Source organism: Candoia aspera, chromosome 1, assembly GCF_035149785.1.
Source record: "Candoia aspera isolate rCanAsp1 chromosome 1, rCanAsp1.hap2, whole genome shotgun sequence".
NCBI lineage: Eukaryota > Metazoa > Chordata > Lepidosauria > Squamata > Boidae > Candoia > Candoia aspera.
In genome coordinates, this window is record NC_086153.1 from 4,445,733 (window position 1) to 4,466,272 (window position 20,540).

At 44.0% G+C, this 20,540-nt stretch overlaps 2 protein-coding genes across 2 annotated transcripts in view; one reads left to right on the forward strand and one right to left on the reverse strand.

Annotated features, from left to right (window-relative positions):
* Positions 1 to 20,540, reverse strand: part of PTRH2 (peptidyl-tRNA hydrolase 2) — a 126,128-nt gene that overhangs the window by 36,156 nt on the left and 69,432 nt on the right. The window lies entirely within an intron of this gene.
* Positions 1 to 20,540, forward strand: part of CLTC (clathrin heavy chain) — a 79,862-nt gene that overhangs the window by 1,263 nt on the left and 58,059 nt on the right. The gene's annotated exons all lie outside the window — the stretch shown is intronic.

Below are 20,540 nucleotides of genomic sequence, written 5' to 3' on the forward strand. Positions count from 1 at the left end.
CTGAAACTTAGGGAGATACTTCCAGAAGGTTGTGGATGGGTGTGAGTAGCCTAGTGCTGATTTGTAAGACAAAGAAAAGTGGGGAGTGACTTCCTTATTTCTCCTTGGAAAAGGAGCCAAGGGTAATTCTGCAGCTGACTTATGCAGGCGTTATCTGTATGCCAAGCTTGCCAGGCTGTTGCAGAGATGTGGAGGGAGAAAATTAACAAACCATTGGTGAACCATGGATAGAGTTGAGCTGGCAGAATTTGGTGCATAAAACTGAGCGGAGAGGTGTGAATTCCTGCTAGATGGGAGTTAGGTAGATAGGCTTGTATAACAGGTTAGCTAAGAGATAATTAGGAATCAAACAATGATAAACATGGATGATCCAAGTGAGTGAGATTTAAGTTTAGTTGTCAGGCATCTCTGTTGATGTTTTCAATGTGTAACCTGAGATTTTTGTCCCCTTGGTTCATTAAAGCTGGGTCTGATGAGGATAATAGTGGGGAAGGGATTGGCAATGAAGATGGGGTGGTGTGAGCTTGGGACAGGAGATACTACTAATGTGAAAATTTGAGCAGGTTAAAGATTATTTGTAACCCTTTGATGGAGTTCAGAAGGTGGGTGGGCAGTGGTAGTCAAACTTAAGAAGTTGTACGGCGTACTATAATGAGTGTTAACCAAACTCAGATGTTGTAGTGTCTGGTCACTTTGAGATTTGCAAGAAACTGGGGAAAAAGGGATGTTTAATCCCTTGCAGCATTTGGACTGCAGAAATCCAGTTGATAGAAGTTGGCTCAGCTTTTTAAGTGCAGCAGATAAGCTTGATAATTCCTTCTGAGTGAGGTGTTTTGAAGACTCCCCAAACATTACTTGTCTTTATGAAAGGATGCAGAAAACTAATGACGGAGGGATGGTGGTTTCTCTGTGGGTATGTTCTTAGAAGGCCTGGCTCCATATATCCCAGAAACAATTCTAAGAGATTCCAAAGTAGGAAAAAACTGGCTGTTCTCTAGACATCGGTTCCCAACTTCTGGAGTTGGGAGTACTAGTTAGAGGAAAACTTGTCTGCTTCTTCAACGTTTCCCAGCGGTGTATGTTGCCAGGGACAGATTATTTTCAGGATCCAGTGCTGCCTTACTTTGTGAAAGAGATGTAGGTTTTGCCTTCTGTGCTGTACTTTGATCTTTTCCTCCCATCAATAAGGGCTGGGTCATCACTTTTGCTTGACTGGTCTGGCTTCTTGGTACTCACGTGCCCCTTATTTCAGGAGTGTGTCTGCCTGAAGATCCAATCTGTGTTTAACTATGTGTGTGTGTGTGTGTTAGGACAGGGTGTAAGCACCTCCTGTACTGCCATTCGTATTGCGACTTCAAGCGAATATCTAATCCTTGCTGCGTGGGCGGGATGGTGCTCTTCCTCCAAGCTGTCTGCCCAGAGATGCATCAAAGAATAGGTGAGCAGGGGAAAGCTTTCCTGGATTCACCCGCGGCCGCCTTGTCTTCCAACCAAACAGGCCCTTGGATGTGTGTTGAAGTTACAGACCCTTTCCCAAATTGGCATGGGTGTTGGTTTGTGCTGTGCAGGTTGTATTTTTATAGTTACAAAGAGTAGTTCTCTACTTGAGGGTTTAAATATCTTTTTGAAAAAAATAACGCTGCTTCTGACATCTTGTGCCAGGAAGAACTATGGGCGTAGGTTTCCCGGACTTTAGCAGTCCGGTCTTGGAGAGAACTTGCGCTGTTTATGCACTTCCTCCTGGAATACAGTCTTGCTGCACTTTTCTTTCTGGAGGGTTTGCTTTTATTGCGGTGATAAGTGTTTTAATAAAACCCTTTGACACTTTTCCAGATTCTCAGGATAGCAGTTCCGTATAGAATGGACTGTGGGCGTTCTTACAAGAATGTTCTCTGCGTGTTTCTTTGCCTCTGCATAATCTTAGCATTCCGTCCTGTGTCGGTGTGCTTAAAAAGCAGGACCCCCAAGAAGAGTATCAGCCGATGCCCTCTTGAGTCTTGCTGGGTAGGAAAGATCCTTCCTCTTTGCTCTTCACCCTTACACATTTTCTGAATAAATTACATCCTTCAGTCTTATGGAGAACACTCTGCAAAACTTCCTCCTTAGTGTCGATATCACTTGTCTTGTAGATGCTATAGGACTTAAAACCCATATGCATCTCTGTTTATTTTATTCCATTTATGTAGCTGCCTATGTCAGATGCGTGACTCTGGGCAGCTCACAGTCTTTCTGGACCACTGAAATCCCCAGCAGCTCTGGTCTTACAAAAACTTTTTGGTTTGAAAAGTGTATAAATGATGTTTTTCTGCCCAAGACCCTTTAGTTCATACTTGGCATGGATGGATTTTCAGCTGCAGTACTGCTTGGTGGACTTGATCAGCTATAGGAGAAATACACTTTCCTTTCCAGAGCAGGGTTTTTCTTTTAGTATAAATTCCATTTCTGGAAAATTCCTGTGTGTTTTGTGCCAAAGATGTTGCCAAGAAGTCCGCATAGAACGATAAAGCAAAATGTATGCATAGGAAATGTTGATGAGAGGCAGTGCTGCTGATATTATCATACTTGTTTCCTTACTTGGAACTGGATTTCCCTAAAATAAGATAAAACACTGCATCCATAATTTCAGTACTAAAAAGGTTACTTGGTGTAAATCTTTCTGGAGCTGCTGACTTGCTTTAAAGGGCTATAATTACATTGATTTAACATTAAACACTAAATTTACAAATATGGATGTGTTTCTTTTCCCCAGCAGGAGAGACAAATCAAATGTCCTAACAGCCAGGAACCACACTGAGATGAGGAGTAGGTCTCTAGTGTTTATTACTGCTGCATAAGACAGAAAATCCTAACAAACTGAAGAAGCGTGGGAAAACCCAGACAGATAAACCCCGAAAGTCAAGGCGGGTCTGTTCTGTGTCTCTTTGGATGGCTGCTTAACTTCTCAGTACTACGCATGCATTTTCCCCCCCTGGATAGAGGCCCCCTCCTGCTCACCATCAGTGCTCATGACATCAAATGAGTATATAAACAGTTCTGGACATCCCAATGCTGAGACACCGGAGCCTTAAGCGCCAGGCTTATGTTGTAGGGAAATTGTTGTTCCACGCAAAGTAACTTTGGTGTGCATGTGTCAACACATTTACATCTTGCTCCTTCCAGTAACGCACAGTTCCTAAGTAATCTTCCCAACCAGGAATTAGCCCAAATTTATCTCCTTAGTTGAAACAAGACTGACGCTTCTATACAAACTGTATCTGTTCAATGGTCAGTTATTTTGAACATTTGTCAGTGTGACTCGGGGGGGCATATAACTCCATGAAAGAAAAATACGAAAGAAAAAAATAACACCATTAAAGCAAATTAGAACAATTAAGAGATGTGCAGAAGTAATGTATGTTATGCCTCATCAGTTGGGAACTCTGCTCATTCTGACTCAAGTGCCCAGGGGAAAACCAGATCTTAACTGCCTTTCTAAAGGCCTGCAGGTTGCAACCAACCATGGATCTTGTGGGTGGGGGGGAATGATTCCAAGTGGGAGGGGTTGTATTCCTTTCCCTGAGATATTTAGTACAGGGACAAAGTGATGGGCTTCCCCTGAAATAGTGGCTGCCGCAGCACAGAATCATGGGCCAGAATCATCCCCTCAAGTCTTTGCAACATCAGCTTCCATCAGCTCCTGTGAGTATAGCTAATGGGAAGTTGTGGGAATTGTAGTTCAGGACATCTGGAGGTTTCTCAGCACTTTGGGATAACTCAGGGTGGTATGAAATAATGACGCTGAAGGGAAATCCTAGAGTTGATGAGAGCTCTTTTGGGTAGGAAGTCCAGTCCCCTGCTCAGTCTAGACCAGCCTTTCTCAGCCTTTTGACCCTGAAGGAGCCCTTGAAATATTTTCCAGGCCTCGGGGACCCCCCTGCACATCCAGGCTCCAATAGAGGCCAGAGGTTACCATGTTACGATATTACTTCATGGGCAGGCCTGTCTAGATGCACCAACAGTGGTCTTAAACTGAAAATGAATGAAACATACCTCTCTAATGTGAAGTGGCCCGAATTGGAAATATTTTTTTAAATCGTGATCTCCCAGGGAACCCCGAGTGACCTCTCGCGGAACCCGAGGGTGCCACAGAACCCTGGTTGAGAAACCCTGGGCTAGACATCCCAAAAGTGGGTTGTTGAAGCTCTGCATGAACACTGGTGAACCAGGTTTTGTGTGGCTGCATGCAGAACCAGGCAAAGAATAATTAAGAGCAGTTGAGCCTGCCTGAGTTTGGATGGCCAGAAGCGGCTCAGGCTCAGCATTAACCATTGGCTACTTTTTAACTTCTTTTTTATACTTTGGTGTGTACTTGCCATGTCAGCTATTCTACTCTATCCTGCCTAGGTTTGACAGGAGTCTGTAACAGAAGTTTATAATATTTAAGTATTTGCATTTTATATTGCTATTTTAAAGTTCACATTACCCAGATTGCTAATTTTAATCTGCTGCTGCTGCTGCTGTATCTGTGTAGTCTGCACAAGCCCCTAAGCATATTTTGATTTAATATTGTCTTTTAGCCAGAATTACGTACTTTTCCTAATTACCCTGATATTGTCAATTTAGTTTTGGATAGTTTGGATATTTGAATACGAAATTTCTTGTGCTGGTTCATGACTGCAATAAAGACTGCTGCTTTACCGGTGAATGGCAGTGGGAAAAATGAGCTTTTGGGTGTTGTGAGAAGTATTACTTCAGGTGTTGACATTTTCTAGGAAAAAGAAAAGGGGGAAGTATTGAAAAAGTGGTAAGTCGACAGCATAATGGATCGGGAAGCAGTAGAACCTCAGGAGCATAGCTGAGGTCTGTGTGAACTCAAAGTCGAAGTCTGATGGCATGGGATAAAATAAAAGACTTGTCTGGAAATGTGAAAGCTTGTTATGTAGCTGTCTGCTGTCTAATACAACAGACGTGAGCATTTCCCATGGATGGTGAGCAGGAGGGGACCCTACCCAGGGGGGAAAACGCATGCGTAGTTTAGAGGCTTTGAACTGTCCTTCAAAGAAACTCAGAAGAGAACCGCCTTGAGTTTTGGGGTTTATCTGTCTGGGTTTCCCACACTCCTTCGGTTTGGTAGGATTTTCTGTCTACTGGAGCAGTTCATAAACACTAGAGACCAATTCCTTGTCTCAGTGTGGTCTTTTGCTTAAATCAGGACAGTTCTGCCCTCCAGACGTGTTGGCCGTTAGCTCTAGGAACACATGGAGGATATTAGGCTGGGACAGCTACCACCACTGGCAGGTCAAAGCTATTTACCACCCAAGAGAGTCCCTGTGGTGGCTCAGCATTTGCAGGCTTGGTGGAATTGTTTCAGGCTGTGAGACTTTCTATAAGCTTGTTGGTAAATGCAAGCTGAAGGTATGTTGACTGGTAACTTGTACTGAAGGGTGCTTGTCATTAATGGTTAATGTGTGTGTTCTGGAAAACTTTCCACTGGGCTCTTTTTCTAGTTAACTTTCCAGTGTCCTAAAGAGCAGGTCCATTTTACTTTTGCTCCCTAAATGCAGTTATCTGATCTTACTGTTATATGCTGAATAGATAATGTGTGTCTTTAAGATTGTTTAATTAATTAAATTAATGATGTAATTATTTTGTTAATATCCTGCCCTTCTGTCCAAGCATCCTGGAAGCTGTCTGTAGACAGCAGCGGATGAAGACAGCAGAATTAAAATATAATTGAAGATAACTATAACCTGGTGTTTCTCAACCTTGGGAACTTTAAGATGTGTGGACTTCAACTCCCAGAATTCTCCAGCCAGCAGCTGGAGAAGCCCTGCCGTTTTGTACGTGCATGGACTGCATGCTCATACAGAAGGGGCAGAGGTTTGATCGTGGCACCGTGCCTGCCATCTTGTAGATGTTGACACCTCCATCACAGTGTCCAGATAGCTTCATAAACCGGCAGTGCAGTGTTTCAAGTTCTAAGATGATTAGAATTGTACAGGTTAAAACCAAAAGCTGGAATTGTGCTTGGACAGTTGGCATTCAGTATAGGTTCAACACAGGCTTGGTGTGGACCTTTTAGCAGTTGCATTTTACATCAATAATTTCTGGGTGCTTGTCAGAGTTCGCCCCATGTATGAGTTGATAATTCTGCATAGGAACTCAGTGTGGTTTAAATATTCTGATCAAAATATTGGGAAGTCTTGATTCAAACCTTCAGATATGAAGAAAAATGATGACTGTTAAGGAGCTTTTTTGGGGGGGGGGAATGGCTGTAGGTGAGAGAGGGTGTTTGGTCCAGGTTGGCAGTTAGACAGCGTTGCACGCTATGGCTGGCTGGGGAATTCTGGGAGTTGAAGTCCACACAGCTTAAAGTGGCCAAGGCTGAGAAACGCTGGGCTATGGAATGCAGTTTCCCCATTATTTTGGCCTCCAGGGATCTCAGGTATGACAGTTATGAAAAAGAGAAAAAAATGTGCAGTTTTCCTATAATCCTTGTGCAGTTGTGGAGACTGCAAAAATAGGGCAGACAGCGGGGAACCAGGGCGGGTAAGCACCTGTCTAGTTAAGGCCTTGCCCGTGGTGGATCCCCCTGGACGAAAAGATGCTGCTGTGGATTATTTCATGGAACATATTTTTGAGGTGCTGTAAACGAGCTGCTTGTTAAAGTCTCTTGCGTGCCAGATCATTCGACCTTGTAGCTGACTAGGAATACATTATTCAAGACGCAAGTGGTAGGCATCATCTGTTGCTGCCTCTTGGTGACAAAGGAAATAGACATTGCTGATCATTTTCATGGCTGGCTGCCTGCTTTGGTACCTGCCTGGTGTGTAAAAGAAAGCCGGCCTCCTTTCCACGGGGAAGATTGAACTTCTACCTATAGCTCTTCACGCGTTCTAGAGGTCCTCTCAGTCCCTTTAGTGGTGAGCTTTCAGTCTACAACGGTGTTTCTCAGCCTCAGCAACTTTTAAGGCCCTGCTCTCCTGGCCTTCCAAAAGGGAGCGAAGACTTGGCTTTGCCACCTCACTTGGGGTGGGAGGGGGGATAGTCAGTCATGGGGGTGGTTCGTGCCTTGATGAGGCCCTAAGGCATTTTATTGAGACTGTTGTTTCTCCATCCTGGATTTTATGTTTTGTACTTATATGACGAATCCGTATGGTATTTTAATCTTTTATTATTTTAATCTGATTGTAAACTGTCCAGAGTTGCTTTGGTGAGATGGGCAGTGAAGCAATGTGAGAAATAAGTTGTGTGGACTGCAACTCCCAGAATTCCCCAGCCAGCCAGACTGGCTGGGGAATTCTGGAAGCTGGAGTCCACCTCTCAAAGCCGCTGAGGTTGAGCAACACTGGTCTACAACTTGAACTGAAAGATGACAAGCTGTTTGCCTAGTTGTCTCCGACAAAGAAATGATTGCCTGCAGATGACCAGCTTGCAAACTCTTCTGATTTCTCTCTAGGGAGCCCATCAAACACTGTGGAACATTCCCTTCATACCTCAGTTCAGCACTCTATATTCTAACCCAATTTGAGGTCATCAAGCTGCAAAACTTTTGCAAACAGGAAGAGGATTTGGTTTTCATTGGTCATCAGTGCCACAAGTGATTGACTTACGCTGCTAGACAAAGGGCTGTAGCACAAATTAAGTGGTCCAGTAGCTGATTGCAAACTAATCTTATTTATAATAAGATTATATCCCCCCCACAACTTCGTGTGCTCCACATGTGTTGGACTGCAGCCCTCATTTAGTGGCTTTTTGAAGGATGGAAACTTGGAAAGCAGCAGTAAAAATATACCTACGGTGTTTGCCAAACTTATGGAAACAAAATGGCTAGGATAGCTTACATGTCCCTTAGGAGTATGTGTGACTTATTGGTGCACTTGCAAAATTTTAGAGCAGGGTTTCTCAACCTCGGCAACTTTAAGCTGTGTGGACTTCAACTCCCAGAATTCCCCAGCCAGCCATTAGGGAGTGTCATCTGGCGGATCCCTGGAGAAGACCCTTTTCTGTTGTGGTGCCTGCCCTCTGGAACATCATTCCTCTGCAATGATGACTTGCCTGACTTTACTGGCTTTCCTATGGCCCTAAAGACATGGTTTTGTTGCCAAGCCTGGGGCCCAGAGTGTGTGGTTAAACCTATATAATGATTAAGTTGATTATGCTGTTTGGTTTTATCCCAGCTGCTCTATTTGTCAGATATTACTACGATTTTATCTTTTTGTTCCCTGTTCCCTGCCAAAGCATATGTTTGAGAAGGGTGGCCATACAAATTGAGTTAAAAATAAATATTTAAAAAGCTGGTAAGGGGCACACACTCTTGAAATAAAGCTACATGTCCTCATGTCCCAAGGGACCAAAACATAGTTTTTGAGAGTAAGTATACCATTGTAACAATGTGAATGGCGTGTTATATTTTTTAAAACAATGCATTCATAAGGGTCAGTCATTCTGCAGCAAGAATTGCACAAGGTTTTTTCTATATTTCCTGGTCTTCTCGGATCCCCCCCCCCCCCAAATACATCCTGGAGAAATAGTTTTTCTGGTTTTCCTCTACCTTCAAATGTGTGATTATTCAACCACGCTGCAATTTATTTGTTCTGAAACGGTTTATTTAAAATGTGATTCACATAATCCCGGATTGTACAGCTGAACATGTGTGCGCTTCCTTGCTTCGTTTTTTTCCTGCCTTGCTGGCTTTAAAAACTGAACTCTTCCTGCAAACTTTTGCAGTGCTTTCCTCATCTGACTTCCTGTGTTGATAGCCTTGCAACATTCTAACAACTAAGGATTTTATTCTGCTATAAGCTTTTTAGGCTAGAAATCAGTTCATCGAAAGGATATGTCAGTTTTCCTTTAACTATTTTTGAGCTAATTTGCAGGGTTAAAACTTGCCAGGCAGATTATACAGAAGTATTAAAGAAATGCACATCCATTTTAGAGTTTTTTTTTCATATATATATGTATGTATATTTTAAAATTTGTATCTGGTCTCGTGAAACATTTAATCAGTATGACCTAACACTAGGCCTGACATTTTATGCTGAGACTATTCCAAAAAATGGCTTTAAAATAGCCAATTTCTTTTTAAAGGCTGCATTGTTTTTAGATGGTAGAATTGGTTGTAGAGTCATGCACCACAGTTAGGAGAGACTTCCATGAGCGTGGGGTACTTCTGAAAAGACTCAGCTGCTTGTGCTTTCCAGGAGGCTTAGAAAGGGGGGTGGGTTTAGATTTTTTTTATCTTGCCTTTATTACTTTATAAGTAACGCAAGGTGGTGAACATACATAATACTCCCTCCTCCTTCTATTTTCCCCTCAACAACAATCCCTGAGAGAGAAGGACTGGCCCAAAGTCCCCCAGCCGGCTTTCATGCCTAATAAGGCAGGACTGGAACTCACCATCTCCTGGTTTCTAGCCTGGTGCCTTAACCACTACCAAACTGGTTATGTTTCAAATAAACTATTCAGAACCATTTCAACTTGTATAGGCCAATATTTGTACTGGAAATGGGGCTTGGAAGTATTTGGGTCACCAGTGCAAGTGGCATAATGTATTGCATCCTCTGGCTATCACTTCTACCAAAAACAGTGGTTGGCAAGGTCTGTCCAACCTACAGCCATTATGATCGCCAAGGAGTCATTACTACAGAAATGTAGAGGTCAGTTCTGCAGAATCTTCATACAGGTTAGAACATAAATCAGCGTGTTGAGAAACAGATCTCCAGTTTTGTGTGCCCCGCAAAACACTTAGAGTATGTTGGAGGCCCTTGCCCTTTATGGGATTTCCTGCTTCAGTGTAATATTACATTGGTTCTTCTGCCTGCCACTGTATCAGCATTGCCATGCTCCTGTTGTGGCTGTAAGCATGCAGCCCTGCTAAAGAGAAAGTAGAAATATTTGCCCGCAGTGGCCTAGATATTTCTGGTTTGGATATCTGTTTAGAAAAACTCACACGCTGACCGTAGTAGAACAGCCTTTCTCAACCTTCTGAACCTGGGGGAGCCCTTCAAATATTTTTCAGGCCTCAGGGAACCCCTGCACATGCAGGCTCAAATATAGGCCAGAAGTTACAAAATCATTATATTCGTTTCATGGGTAGGCCTGTATTAACATATTAACACTGCATTAACAGCCTTCTTAAACTAAAAATAAAGAATGAAACTTCCCTCTTTAATGTGAAATTGCCTGAATTTGAAATAATTTTTTAAATAGATCATGATCTCCCCGGGAACCCCTAGTGATCTCTTGCGGAACCCTCGGGTGCCACGGAACTCTGCTTGAGAAACCCTGGGCTGGAAGTGTGGTTGAGATAAAATACGTTGGGAAACCTGGTTTTCCGTCCAGTAACAGAACAATGGCTTAGTTCTGAGCATGCATTATCAAAACTAGTACACTGCATTTTCAGCATTTTTGTGCTTCCTTTCGGAAGACAAGTACTTCTAGGAAATTATGCTGACTACCCTACAGGAAAAGGTCAACAGGTTTTCTACTGTCAGCATCTTTTTTCCTCTTTATTGTGTTTCAGTTGGTGGGGTTCATTGACAAGAACATCAAAATACTTTTTCACCAGCATCAGCCTATTCTTAGCTCTTTAGCCAGGTTTTGTGGGGAATGGATCTGGACTATATAGATATATCTATTTTCCAATCCTGCTGTTTGTAGAATCAGACATCGTCCTTAAACTTGGCAGCTAATTGTATGTGTGCTGTTTTTAATTTTTATATGTTTTTGTATAGTTTTTGGCTGCCGAGAGTCACGAATTTGAAATGGACAACCACATGCATTGAGATAATAAATAAAATAGATAGCTCAGGGGACCTTCTGCAGCCCCCTTCACATCTGTGATCCAGATTTGCCCTGAAGAATTCAGTAATGCTATGTACGTCCATCAGAGACTGTCAAAAGGAACAGGCGCTCCTCACTCTGTCTGCCAGCTTCCATTCTGTCAGTGGAAGCAGTTTTTGTTAAAGTAAACATGAATGAAATCTCTATCTTAGCAGAAAAATTAATCAAATGCAAATTTAATTGAATTCTTCAGGTGTGTACTAGGGTTTTAGGGAGGATATAACAAGGAAGGCTCATGCTAGGAACATATAAATGATAGAAATTACACAAAATTGCTTCTAGAGAGAGTAGAAATGTTGTTTTTAAGAAGGAAATTAGTGTGTTTATGGTGTTGGGGAATGTCTCGAAGCACAGCTCCATGTTCTGGTGCTCAGCTCTAAACCATCAGAGTTACAAGTCGGTGTTGAAACAGAATCCATTTATCCAGATTGCTCTGTTGTAAGCAAGTTCTCTTGTTAATCATCAGCTTTTGCTGCAAAGCTTCCTACACATTTTAAATCCTGACATAGTAATTGATCCTTGGCTGTGGAGTTTGCTGCCAGCTGGTTTGGGATTTACTCAGATTTCAGCTTGCACACGTTTGTTTTTAATGTTCTTTTCCTCATTGGAAAGACCTTACAGGGCTCACAGAGCAGCTGGATTTCTGCTCGTGGGGATCAAAAACTGGATTGGAAATGGGTGGTTAGATACACAACGCGCAACCCCTTGGAAGCTTTCAATACCATGAAATGGGAAAGCAGAAGTTGTCTTCTCTTTTAGCTTAGTGCAGCCGTCAGATTCATGACAGAACGGAAATCCTTGATTCTAGTCAGAACATGGGACCTCTGCACAGTGATTCTTGATGACGACCTTATACTTTACAATCACTAAGTAGATTTTCCTGAAAGCTTTGCTCCTTCTTTCAGTCTCCTAAACTGTTTGTCTGTAGAGTTCTGGCTGCATGCTATACAACTTGTAGATAACTTAGCAAAGGTATTAATCTGTGCAGGGCCTTCATTTTTTAAAAAGCTGTTGGCTGGTTACCATTTAAAATCTATACTATAGAGCAGTGTTTCTCGACCTTGGCAACTTTAAGACGGGTGGACTTCAACTCCCAGAATTGACGGGTGGACTTCAACTCCGGATGGACTTCAACTCCCAGAATTCCCAGAAAGCATGGCTGGCTGGGGAATTCTGGGAGTTGAAGTCCACCTGTCTTAAAGTTGCCACAGTTGAGAAACACTGCTATAGAGGGTAGTGGATGCTAGATGTTACGATAACAGCATTTCTCACCTAGGTACAGTTGATAAAGTCTGTTCTATATTGTCCATGTATCTGTTGTAGAAAATCTATGTTGTTGCAGCTTAATTCTGCAATCTGCTAAGAATACTGTATATGAGAACAGCCCTAATAGGTTAGGCCAACACCCATTGCCATCCAGCATTTTATTTTTTTTTTTTTCAGGGGCCAGTCATAAAGCACTGGGGTGTTTAAACGCAGACATTGGAGACACAGTCTTCTCCCACCGTTGTTACCCTGCAGCTGGTGTTTGGAGGCATTTTGTGTGGGGGAGGGTGCCTTCAGGTCAGTCGTGACTCCTGGCGACTGCCTGGACGAGTCCCTGCAGTTTTCTTGGCAAGGTTTTTCAGCAGTGGTTTGCCATTGCCTCCTTCCTAGGGCTGAGAGAGAGGGACTGGCCCAAGGTCAGCCAGTTGGCATCATGCCTAAGGTGGGACTAGAACTCAGTCTCCCGGTTTGCAGCCTGATGCCTTAACCACTACCCTAAACTGGCTCTGTGCTGCTCCCTCCAACCCAGAGGTGATGTGGAATCTTCCAAGGCCAAAATATCTCACCTCTATGAATGTGCTTCAGTCTGCTTTTGAAGCCGTCCGAGTTAGTGGCCAGCGCCCTGTCTTGTGGTAATGAATTCCGTAGGTTAACAATGTGCTGTGTGAAGAAGTGCTTCCTTTTGCCTATTTTTAAAGCTCTTTCCAGTCAGCTTCCTTAAATGATTTCTGATCCTAGTCTTCCCTGTCCACTTTTTTCATGCTGTGCCTGGAAGTCCCCCCCAGCCCCTTTTTTTCCAAGCTAAAGAGTACCAAATATTCCAGCTTGTTCCCATTATGAATGCATTCTGGAACCCTCTAATTTAGGTTGCCTCCTTTTGCACTTTTTCTGGCTTTATCTTCTATTATACAGAGCACTCCAGATGTGGACATTCCAGAGATTTGTATAAAGACATTACAAGGCCAGTGTTTTCATTTTCAGTCTTTCCTTATGCTCCCTAGCATGGAATTGCCTATGTATCGCCCCCCCCAACCAAGTTGATATTTTCATTGTGCTACCCTCTAGGATCCCAAGATCTTTTTCCTGATTAGTTACATTGATGGGGCTTGAACTGATGACACGTGAACTTAAGGGGTTTGGCCCTGAGGTGTTTATCTAGAATGTACCTGATTCTGTTTCTTTGTCAAATACAACTTTCCCAGTGAAAGACCTTTGTTGTGAATAAGCAAGGTTATGATTTAGGATATTGTAGTCACTCAGATGTTGAGATACTTGCTTCTTTCCAGCTCAGCTACATTTTTGCTGGAATGCCCTTTTCTGAGAACAAACTTGCATTAAATGCTTTATAAAGGATTGGCAAGTCTGGGCACGCATTGTTCCTCTGAAACTTGTTTCCTTCTGCTTGTATTTGTATATTAGTGTGGTTGTTGAATTTATATCCTGTAGATGTGTTTCCTAAATACGAAGAGGGCAGAACAAAAGGCATCATCTTCAAGAGGGCATCCTGTGGCCTGGGAGACGCACAGGTGAGGGCCCTTCACGACTCACCTTATAGTCAAGCTCCTGGTAGCGAGGGCATCTTCAAAAGGGTTTGTCCTGCTGATCTGGGGAACTGGGTGAGTTCATAGTAGGAGAGCCAGTCTGGCAGATAATCAGGTCCTAAGCTGTTTAAGGCCTTGAAGTTCAATAATAGTACCTTCAACTTGGCAAATCTTTCAGTGCAGGAGTTGTGTGCTTCCAGCCCGCATGCTGTCCTCTGCAGGCATCTGAGCACACGCATGGAACATCAGGCAGAAGAAGGAACAGTGCCTGCTCACCTTGTTCTTTTGAACAGTGGCGGAGGCTAGCCCAGAGGAGAGAGCAAATCAGTGGGCAGTGGTGAGGGTAGAAAAGAGACGGAGGATCAGGGCATTGAGAGGGTCTTTCTGGTCCCGGGCAAATAAAACACAGATACAACATTTGAAAAAACAACAACAGACAAATCAGACCTGAAACAATTTGTCTAATTATGAAAAGAGGATACCACCCGACTTCTGCAAACCATAGCTTTTGCTAGAAACTGGGCGGCCTTTTTAGTGGTTTCTAAAGTGAGATATTGCAGAAGGAAGATTGTAACCTGTTTCTGCCCATCCAATTCAATCTAGTAGGTTGGGTATGCTGCGGGTCCCGTCAGCCAGGGAGTGTCGGTTGGCAGGAACCAGAAGGCGTGCCTTCTCCCCCGTAGCGCCTGCCCTCTGGAACGTCCTCCCTCCAGAAATTAGGATGTCCCCGATCCTGCTGGCCTTTCGTAAGGCCGTGAAGACCGGGCTTTGTGCCCGGGCCTGGGGCCTCGAGCGTGTGGATGGCCCCACCTCTTGGCTGTATTAACATCCATGCATTGCTCGCTTGGCAGCCATGTATATCTATTTTGTATTTATTTTATATTTTAACTGTTTTAATTGTAACGGCTTTAATTGCTTTATGGTTTTATTTATTGTTGTCAGCCGCCCAGAGTCACTTGCTGAGATGGGCGGCTATAGAAATCAAACAAACAAACAAACAAACCTCGCGATAAAGACAACTGATTTTTCCCCACCATCAGATTGATGAGCACCAGATGCCACGGATGGTACAGTGGGCGGTTGTTGTACGGGCGTTGAGGGCGTCTTCACAGAGCAACTGTAGCTCCTTATAGAGCGTGTGTGTCTGTCTCATTTGCACCGGCCCAGACGAATCTGAGTTGCCGACTTAAGTATCCTTGTAGGTGAGCGTGAGCAGAGATTCTGTCGGACGGTCTTGCTGCGCCGTATCCGAGAATGTACACCCGTCTGCCTCTAGCATGAGGTATTCCAGGCTCAGCATGCGGCGTGGCCCAGAGTCTTGGTGTTTAATAGCATGATTCTTGGCTCAGCTCGTTCAACCTTTCAGAACAATATTTAGCTGCAATTATCACAGTAGTCCTGCAAGGTAACATGATACTGTCTCATCACAGGGCAGAGGACTGAGGTTCACGGTGACATATAGAAAGCCACCTAGCAAAGTTATGGTGAAAATGAGATTTCCACCACAAATTCACGGTTGTAGCTTGGTCTCTGGGGGTACAGGAGTGGAATCCACAGGATTCTTCGGTTTTGTGTTTTCAGAGATTGTGTGTTGATCAACAGCATTTAAATTGGCTCAGCCTTTTGGTAGATTGCTGCCTATCTGTAGCACTTTTGGTCAGGGAATTAAGAGTTGAAGATGTAGCACTTCTGGAGGGCACCAGGTTGGAGAGGCCCCTCTCTCCGTAGCAGCTCTACCCAAGAACGGTGTTACTTTTAGCAGAGGGCTGCAATTAAAGCAAAGCTATCTTTGGGATGGGAGGCCACAATTTCGATTGCCAAGCAAAGTGATCATTACATGAATCTGACCCGATTTTACAACTTTTTTTGCAGTGGTCATTAAGTGAATCATGCAGTTCCCCACTGACTTTGCTTGCCAGAAGCTGGCTGGGTGGGTTGAAAATGGCGATTCTGTGACCACGGGATGCTGCAATGGTCATAAAAGTGAACTGGTTGCCAAGTGCCCAAATTGTGATGATGTGACTGGGGGGGAATGCTGCGACAGTCGTAAGTGTGAAGACTGGTTGCAAGTTGGTTTTTTCAGCACCATCGTAAGTCTGAACCACCACTAAACGAATGGTTGTTAAGTGAGGACTACCTGTATGTATCTTGCAAGATGATGCTGTCAAGGTAATGCATGCTATATGCCAGCAAATTTGGAAAACACAAGAATGGCCATCAGATTGGAAAAAATCAACTTAAATCCCCATACCAAAAAAGGGAAACACTAAAGAATGTTCAAACTATCGAACAGTGGCACTCATTTCACGTGCCAGTAAGGTAATGCTCAAGATCCTGCAAGGTAGACTTCAGCAATTCATGGAGCGAGAATTGCCAGATGTACAAGCTGGGTTTAGAAAAGGCAGAGGAACTAGGGACCAAATTGCCAATATCCGCTGGATACTGGAAAAACCAGGGAGTTTCAGAAAAACATCTATTTCTGTTTTATTGACTATTCTAAAGCCTTTGACTGTGTGGACCATAACAAATTGTGGCAAGTTCTTAGTGGTATGGGGATACCAAGTCATCTTGTCTGCCTCCTGAAGAATCTGTATAACGACCAAGTAGCAACCGTAAGAACAGACCACGGAACAACGGACTGGTTTAAGATTGGGAAAGGAGTACGGCAGGGCTGTATACTCTCACCCTACCTATTCAACTTGTACGCAGAACACATCATGCGACAAGCTGGGCTTGAGGAATCCAAGGCTGGAGTTAAAATTTCTGGAAGAAACATTAACAATCTCAGATATGCAGATACCACTTTGATGGCTGAAAGTGAAGAGGAACTGAGGAGCCTTATGCTGAAGGTGAAAGAAGAAAGTGCAAAAGCTGGCTTGCAGCTAAACCTCAAAAAAACCAAGATTATGGCAACCAGCTTGATGGATAACTGGCAAATAGAGGGAGAAAATGTAGAAGCAGTGAAAGACTTTGTATTTCTAGGTGCGAAGATGACTGCAGATGCTGACTGCAGTCAGGAAATCAGAAGATGCTTAATCCTTGGGAGAAGAGCAATGACAGATCTCGATAAAATAGTCAAGAGCAGAGACCTCACACTGACAACAAAGGTCCGCATAGTTAAAGCAATGGTGTTCCCCGTAGTAACATATGGCTGTGAGAGCTGGACCATAAGGAAGGCTGAGCGAAGGAAGATCTATGCTTTTGAACTGTGGTGTTGGAGGAAAATTCTGAGAGTGCCTTGGACTGCAAGAAGATCAAACCAGTCCATCCTCCAGGAAATCAAGCCAGACTGCTCACTTGAGGGAATGGGATTAAAGGCAAAACTGAAATACTTTGGCCACATAATGAGAAGACAGGACACCCTGGAGAAGATGCTGATGCTGGGGAGAGTGGAAGGCAAAAGGAAGAGGGGCCGAGCAAGGGCAAGATGGATGGATGATATTCTAGAGGTGACAGACTCGTCCCTGGGGGAGCTGGGGGTGTTGACGACCGACAGGAAGCTCTGGCAAGGGCTGGTCCACGAAGTCACGAGTCGGAAGCGACCGAACGAATAAACAACAACACCTGTATGTAATTGAAATATAAGAGACCACTGAGCCAAGCACCTGCATTTCAGTAGTATACCAGTCACCCTTCATTTTCCAGGCTTTTCAAGTGGAAGGCCTCAAGTGACAGATCTAATTCTGGAGAGTATGAACAAATTAGGTATAGGAAGATGTGTGAAAAAAAGGTTGAAACAGATAAATATGTATTATTCCATATAAAATGGCTTATGAAATGTGTAAGTATATTTTCCAATACTTGGATTTTCGTAGCTGGCTAGAATGGCACTTCTGTTCTTCTCCTTTTCACGGCTTTCTTAGCTCAAAAACCTCTATGTATGAAAAAAGAGAATCTGTGTGTGTGTCCCTTTCTGCGCATAGCAGACAAGTATTTCCAAGACGTGTTTTGTGCTGCAAAAGGAAGAATATAGGAAAACTAAGCCTTAAGTGTTCGAGGGTATCTCTTTATTCTACCAATTAAAATGCTGCGTTGGCAAGCGAACTGTTGTAAAAGGAGTGGCACGTTACTAATAGCTCACGGAGGGCTCTTTGCAAGGTGTGGCTCTGAAACAGAAGTAGGTGGCACAGTTATAGACAGATTCCTGCAGGAAGTGGAACGGGAAACTTCAGACAAACCGGCATAGTCACTCTTCAGGTGACACCAGAGTTGATAGCGTGTGTTAGGCACCCCATGCTTTGGCTGTCCTTCAGGGTGCTCCTAGGACCCTAAGACGCTTGAAGGACCAGGTTAGGGACAGATGGTCACGGAGAAGATCTATCTGTGGATCGCTAAGGATTGACACCGACTTAACTGCGTATAAATCAAAGCACCGCCTATTAACCTGTATTTCTGGCTGGTGTGGTAGTAAAATGAATGGCCACTCTTGGCCATGGGGAGCTCGTATCCGGACCTGCGTTTGGCTTTGAAGCTCATTAATGTTGTGCGGACCGACGTCGTGACTTGCCTTGCTGAAGCAGACAGACAGAATGTCCTGTTATTTGCTAAAGTTAATCATTAACTATTGGGGGAAGTGGCTTGTGAGTAAGGAGATGCAGAGTCAGGTGGGGAAGGAAGTTTCGGGGTTTTTGAGATAGGGCGGGGATGGGCAGTCTGCGGCCTCCGGCGCATGCAGCCTCCTGCACCTTCCTCAGTTGCCTCTTCCCCTTCTCAGCATAGCAACTGTTGCCATCTCTCTTTAAGTACCTTGGTTTGGCAAGACCCCGTGCCCCTAGATTTTTTCATGTAGAAGCAAGAGTGTCCAGAGTCTTATCTAAGCACTAATTAGACCCACTGGTCATGGGTTTGCAAGGAATACCGGTAGTTCTCACTTAAGAACCATTTGTTTAGTGATGGTTCGGATGTACAATGGTGCTGAAAAAGACTTACAACCAGTCCTCACTCTTACAACTGTTGCAGCATCCCCACAGTCACATGATCACAATTTGGGTGATTGGCAGCTGGTTCGCATTTATGACCACTGCAGCATCCCGTAGTCATGTGATCACCATTTTCAACCTTCCCAGCCAGCTTCTGGCAAGCAAAATCAATGGGGAACTGTGTGATTTGCTTAACGACCACCGCACAAAAGGTCATAAAATTGGGTTGGATTTGCTTAATGACTGCTTCACTTAGCAACCGAAATTCCAGTCCCAATTGTGGTTGTTAAGCGAGGACTACCTGTAGCCCCTTTTAGGGAAGCAACAGCAACTGCAACGTTACCAGGTCAGAAGGGAAGCCTGAGAGCAGATCAGAAGGGATGCATGGGACCAAGGGGAAACGATTTTCCTTCCCTAACCTGCATGAAGATCACTGCAGGGGCTGTGGGGTTATGTGCATTAGGTATGCATAGGGCTGTGAGATGCCTTGGGTCCAAAACAGCCCCCTGCCCCTGGATTTAAATTCTCACTTGAGAAGCTGTTACTTGCCCTCTCAGCCTTGCTTGCAGGTTGTTTGTTGGAATAAAATGGAGAGGAAGGAACTGAAAGGTGCTTGAAGGAAGGATGGCATGAAAACACTGTGAACTTGCCCGTTTTTGAAAGGCAGCCTTTCACCAGTCTGACCAATAAGAAATTGCGGCAACGAATGCAGTACGAGCTGCATCCAGCATGTGGAAAATCAAGGGTGTGCCCCAAGTGAAAAATGTATGGTTCTCCACACACAGGCCAAACTCATTGTTGCTCGCAAGTTCAGCCAGATCATTCTGAGCACCTGCAGATTTGGCTGGAGTGAACCTTGGATCATTGAGGTTGACCTGGTTTTAGCTGAGACCAATTGTCATGAGCACTGATGGCGAGCAGGAGGGGGCCCCTATCCAGGCGGGAAAACGCATGCGTAGTACTGGGGAGTTGAGCAGCCATTCAAAGAGACACAGATCAGACCCGCCTTGACTTTTGGGGTTTATCTATCTGGGTTTTCCCATGCTTCTTCAGTTTGTTAGGATTTTCTGTCTTATGCAGCAGTAATAAACACTAGAGACCTATTCCTCGTCTCAGCGTGGTTCCTGGCTGTTAGGACACCAATCCTCTGAAGTCCTAAAGGGGAAGGAAGGATCGGCAAGGATAGTATGTTGTGCTTCCCCAGTCTCCTCCTCTCCACGGCCCAACCCTAATAACTGATCTTCTCCGTGCCTTCTTCTCTTTCACCTCCCCTTAGCTGCAATTCACACGCTTCAATTCAAGCATGGGACATTCATCTGGGTCTCACACCATCCTTCTCTGCCCCTGTCCTACCCACCCTACAGGTGTAGCTTACAAACTATGATTTATGGATTAGTGTTATCTGTAAACAGCCACTTGTGACTTATCAAACCATGGCTTAATAAAAGGTATGAACAAAGCATGATCGTAGGGCATACCTTGTGTTAACATAATAGTTGAGTCGTAGAGAGTCGGGTGGCCTACAAGTTTAATAAATTATTATTACTAACATAATGCAGTTGGATTCTGGTTTTCTGTGATGTAGCCGCATGAGCCTAATCATTGTGGTCTATAAACCATGACTCATGATTTAGTGTATTATGTATGCCTTACCTTTCTAGTTTAATCAAAAAAATTTTTTAATCCATTCAGTTGTGAGTTCAAGTCCCGCCTTAAGCATGAAAGCCAGCTGGGTGACCTTGGGCCAGTCCCCCTCTCTCAGCCCAACTCACCTCACAGCGTCGTTGTTTTGGGGAAAATAGGAGGAGGAAGGAGTAATAGGTATGTTCCCCGCCTTGAGTTATTTATAAAAATAATAAAGGCGGGATAGGAAAAAAAAAAAATGTGTCTGATTCTTGGAGACTGGCTAGACAAGTCCCTGCAGTTTTCTTGGCAAGGTTTTTCAGAAGTGGCTTGCCATTGCCTGCTTCCTAGGGCTGAGAGAGAGCGA